This window comes from Pelecanus crispus, chromosome 1 (genome assembly GCF_030463565.1).
Source record: "Pelecanus crispus isolate bPelCri1 chromosome 1, bPelCri1.pri, whole genome shotgun sequence".
NCBI classification, from domain to species: Eukaryota; Metazoa; Chordata; class Aves; order Pelecaniformes; family Pelecanidae; genus Pelecanus; species Pelecanus crispus.
Genome location: NC_134643.1, coordinates 23,921,414 through 23,927,413, shown reverse-complemented (window position 1 = coordinate 23,927,413; position 6,000 = coordinate 23,921,414).

Genomic DNA, 6,000 nt, shown 5'->3' with positions numbered 1-6,000 from the left:
CACCCCTCCCCTGCTGCACTGTAGCCAGAATGCTGGACGGAGGAAGGATTCCTGCTTCTTGATGGTGCATGTTTCCTTTTCTCTGTGAATGTCTTTCCCTTGGCATGATATACACTGATGCCATTAAAAACCCTCTTCTATCTTTAAACTAAATACATCCCAAGTTAAGTAACAGCAGTATGTAAAAATCTTTATGGAACACTCTAAATACCCCATGACTTCATCTCTTATGTACGTCTTGAGAAGTTTGTCCTTTGCTTTGAGTTTCTGTATCTATATTAGTTTGGCACAGATCAAAGTCACATGCCACAAACTACCATAATAGCCCTTTTCCTAAAAAAAACCATAACCATACCTCCTGTTCTGGGGCAAAACAGCCTCATCCAGAATGTCTTCCAGAACCTGGTGCCAGGTGCTGCTTTCCCTGAGTTCCTGCACACAGCAGCAGGTATGCTGGCCAGGAGCCATTGCTTTTCACTGCAGCAAAACACCACCAAGCAGCTAGTTAGTGGTATCTTGCTTCTGTAAGGGACACTGCCCACTGCATCACACCTTTCAAGGTGGAATGAGCTCAGCAGAAGCTGAGACATTCTGTTTCTCATATAGGAAACATGCCTCCGTGATTGGCAGCATGTTCTCTTTTGGTTTTCTTTTGTTATTACTCCCTTATGTTTTATTAGTCTCAGTAAGGCTGGATTTACCGAAAGGAAGAAACCTTTTCCCTCCACTTCTGATAATGGTATCCCCCATCCCCTCCTGCTATTCTTGTAGTGCATTCTGCAGCGCCACACCATGGCTACTCTGTATCTGTCCCACGGAATCACTATACTGTTGTTATTAAATATTTAGAATATTTATAGCAACAGGATTTACCTGCCAAAACAAGAAGGGTTTGGGTTTTCTGATTTGGGATTTTGACCAGTCGTCTCACTAGTCAAGTGCATTGGCACCTTATCTTCTCTGGCAAAATTGCAGTTATTTCGCTTGGATGAGGACCTAGCCACAGTTAGCTGTGTCTCTGCTGTTGCCAAATGGGATTATTACAATACATTATACATGTGGCTAGTTTTGAAGACCACCTGGAAGCTACAGTTAGAGCAGTATGTGGCTGCCCATGAGATTAACAGCGTCAGCTGTGAGGCACATCATACTTTCCAAACACTGCACTTTCCACCTATTTTGCATACGGCTGCAGTGGATGTGACGGCGCCCTGTGAAGTCCCGCATGAGGCGGCCGCAGGCAGCCTGCCTCTGTCTCACAGGTAGTATTTTAGAGCAACCGAGATGTGCTAGCTAAGAATCTGAGACTGGAGGGATAGGGTATTCTCACTGCAATCCTTGACGGAAGTCTTCACCTACCTGGCAGAACCCACAGTGGTTGATCAAATGATGCGCACAGCGGCATACACATCAATTTTTCTCAGACCTCTGCTGCAACAACTGATTTTTAAGCTTTTTGTACAGAGCAATTGTGATACATGTATACAGCTTGATGCAGACTGGTGGAGTGCTAGTAATGCCCCTAGCAGGAGCAGTAAGAGCTTCATTGTTATACATTTAAAAATCACACAAATTTAGAGATCAGAGCACAATCTATGATTGTCAAGAATGACAAAAAATGCTAAGCAGCAAACAAGGCAGCACAGCTTTCTCTACATTTCCTTCTATCAGAGATCAAGTAGTTGGGCTTCGTTGGCCCTGCTCCTCATGTGTCCCCACCGTAGCTCACACATTATTTTCCTGACAAGCCTCATCCGTCATATCACTGATAGATTTATATTCTGCTGAGCTCAATTGAGTACTTAGATAGTCAGAATCTGATCTCATTACATGTGTGTCAGCAGAACTAACTCCAGGGAAGTCAACAGAACCAAGTTAGATTTACAGACTTGGAGCCAAATTTTTAATTCACCACCCAACATCTGTCATAACCTCAAATTTAAACTCTCCATGGACATGACCTACATTCCTGAAGCTTACAGATGGTATTTGAATATTTCTATAAAAAGAAAAATCTTGCGTGCCAGAGAAGTGTACTCAGTTCTTCTCATCTAAGATATCTGACATGCACCCTAATTCCTCAAGGAGTGTTTATAAGGGCAGCCAGTTGGAGCTAAGACAAAAGAGAAGGGAAAAGAAAAGAAGGCAGCTATGTCAACTGAAATGTCAAGGTGCTGGCTAGCCTAAAGCTCAGTTCCAAAACTAATTGGAAAGGGGAACTCAGATATATATTTTTTCCACATTTCTACCGACTCCTGTGTTTTAAACCTTTCAGTGACCTCATCAAAACTGCGCTTGTCCTGAAAAGTCTGGAATCATCAATCCTTGCTCATAACAGCTTTGAAATGATTTTTCATGCAGCTTTTGATGATGGAGTCTAAAATATGTGCTGCTTCACAGTCAAACACAGAAAGAGTTCTCATGTTTGGACATACTTTCTCCAGTTAGGCTTTTTCTCGGCATTTTACACTACAAGGAGCATTGATTAATGTGAATGTTTTAGCTGTAGTAGTTGTTTGTGTATAAACTTTTGTTAAAACAAGTACTGCAGAATAAATGACCTTTATACAGACACCTATTAAGGCACTAAAAGGCTTGGCTACATTCATCTGAGACGCGTATACATAACGTTTGGAACAATAAAGGGATCAGCAGCTGCAAGGGGTTTGAATTGAATTCTTTAACAATAGAAAAGTTTTTCAGGCCCAAATACCAGCAAAGAGAATTTTTTGCAGATAATCCAGGAGAAAGAAAATAATAAAAAAATGCTAGCCAACTTTGCAGCAGTTAGCATAAGGGTGCCATCTGAAACATGTCAGCTTAAGAGTGCCCCATAGTACCATTCTTTTACACAACCATAGTATTCAGAACTGTTTCCCCAAATAATCCCAGATGGCATGCCACAAAATTTCAATTCATTTTAAAAGCTTTCTTTGCTGTTATTATGTGATTGAAAGTGCAAAAGCAAGTTGCCATTCTCATGGCACTATTTGCATTGGCTATTATCCCCTAAAATCCCCTTTAAACAGCTACATTGTCAGCCCATAGGCCTCATTTAGAACTACAAAAAAGCCCAGATTAATTCAATCAAAGGGAGAGCCAAGTACAAAATGCACTTTTCAAACTGTATCAGAGTAGGTTCCCTTTACAGATCGCTGCATGGCTAGAGCAATGCAAAAAAACCCTGCCTGAAATAAAGCCGGAGCACTAACAGAAATAACTGTGCATGTTTCGCATGAAGCTTTCGGGGCTCTTCCAGGGTAAATATCTCACTACAAATGATTAGAATAAAATATGTTTAAATATAAGTCTGTAAATTAAGTAGCAAGCATCAGGTTTTGCCCGTTTGGCTTTCTGCCACCACTTTCAGGAGGCACTGATGTATTGCATGGATAACTTAGCCAGCTATAGACATTTCTGAAGTCTGTGTGCATTGGAATTTTTAATTAATTAACTTAACAATGAGCAATGAAACTTCCAAAAGGTACAGATAATTCCCCCCAGAATTATTTTGTTGCTATTGCAAAAAAATCATCATTGTCATCACTGGTGAGGCAAAGGAAAAAGAAAAAGCTGCTGGTATCATTTCTGCAAAATATCCTATGTCACAATCTAAGGTGAACCTTTTCAAGTCAAGCATAACACAGGTCCATTAGATCTACAGCCGAAAAGTCTCTAGTGGCTTTTCAATCTCACCTGGGGTTCTGATGACAGGCAATAATGCTGATATTTTTGTTTCTCACAGAAGCTCTTTTGGTGTCTCTGCACTGTCTTGCTTTCTCAGTCTCTACTGGAGTTTGCTTAGTGGTGCTGCCATCAGTTCTCTCACCCTCGGTCTGAAGCGGTTTCTTCAGCAGCTGCTTTTGTGTACTGAGAAGAACATTTTACAGAGTAAAGAACTGCAGCACAAAGGTAGAGCAACTGAACATGTGCAGCAATATGTGCCATTGCTTCTTAAAGGACACATCAGGCAGAGAGACACATGCTGAAAAGCTGAGCAGCTGCAACTAATATTAAAGTCATTTGCTGTAGGATGAAACTGGATGAATGCTTTTGTTAGCCACTTCCAATGGGGTTTAGATTTTTTGAACAGTACCATTTTAATATAGCAGTTGTATTTGTTTATTTACTTCTTGTATTTTATGGAATAAGTGTTTGTGTGGTGTTAGTAATAAATGCTGTGTAGCCAGAAAGTGTTCCTGTGGAGACAAAAATAGCTCCCACAGAGAAAAAAGGCCTTGAAAATGTATGTAATAAATGTACATTTGTAAAAACTATTAATGCATTGGCATACAAACTGTGTTTTACTGCTTGCAATTATGAAAACCATTATTCCTATTTGTTATCTTGGGAACAAGAAAAGTTAATGTAAAATTAGTTATGTATTTCAAGGGTGCATATTTTTTTAAAAAGCATGCAGTTACACTATGAAAGAGTACATATTCAATTGGAGACGCAGTTTGGGGTTTTAAAATATGTCGGATTTAAGCATTTATGTGTAATTCCACATATTCAATGGAAATAAATATCAGAAATTGTGAAAGTCAGTCATAACGAGGTGCTCAGGTCTTTGTACAGAGCAGTATACAGAAAAGTGCTTCAAATAAGCTGCTTTGTCCCAAAAAAATAAAATAACTTCAATCAGTATTTGTCACAGATATCTCTTTACCATAAGGCATATGAATTATTACACTATTGCAACACCTTCAGTAGTAAAAAGTAGTTTCAGCCCATAGAAAAATGTGATACTTTATGGAATAAGGTCTCAATCCTGTTAATATGCATGTGAAATCTCATTAAAACCCATTAGGTTGCAGAAAGGTTTGTAGAATCAGGTGCTCATGGCTCAATCCAAAGACACTTTTAGATGTCCAACTATCTGTAAAAAGACCTAATTAAACATAAAGATCTTCAAACACATGCTCAGCTTTTTTTGCCTGATCGTGGGAATGCCTAACCACTTACAGATACTTAATTCCCAGCAGTGAAGTCCCATGAACTGAATCAGCTTGTAAGCATTCCCAGATTCAGGTCATAACATGGAAGCCAATAATAGGGTAAATCCCTCAGGATCCATGAGCACAAGATCCCTGCCATTTTTCAGCAAAGTCTGATCACATAGCCATTCTCTAGCTACACATATCAGATTACAGTCTGCCCAAAGTACAGCCAGATGAGGCAGTGCTTCTGCCATGCTCCCCTACTAAATCATTCAAGCAATTGTTAGACCATTCTGGCTGGATGGCAAAGGGATTTGAACCTGCATCATCATCCCCAGGCAAAGGTAAATGGCAGCATGGATTATTCTACAGGGGACACTCTGAGCCTCTTGTGCAGGCTGAATTACACTTTACATGGAAAAATTAATGTAGGGAATGAAAACACTAGAAAGAAACACCATTTGTAGCGTAGTATCCAAAATACTCATCTGTCCAACAGCAGATCATCTCCAAAGAACATGTAATATAAAACACACATGTTTGTTCATCCTTTTGAGAATCAGTCTCAGCAGTGAACTGTGGAGTCATGTTCTCTCTCCAGCCAATGTATTACTGTATTCAAAGGGAATACTTTTAATCAGAGGGATAGTGATCTTATTCCTATTTGCCCCATCCAATCTATTTTACTTCAATACCCTGCTATTTTGGATATATAGAACTGAGACTTTTTAAAAAATCATGTTCAGATCTTCTCAGAACGAAGAAGGAATTGAACCTAAAACTCTTACAGAAAGAGTTGACATCAGTGTCTTAGATTCAGCATCCTATTAAACTATTTAATAAAAAACAAGAAGACAATATCAAGAGCACTGTTCCCAACCATATTTCTAAAAATGAAAAAAAAAAAACCCCAAACAGGTACTTAATTGTATGGATTCTCTCATTAACTATGTAACACTACTATGCCTTATAAAAGTAGTGACATTCAGCTAACAGCTCTCAGTTAAAATCCAGCAGATGAGATGTTTCCATCCAGCTCACTGCCATTTCCTTAAAGGAT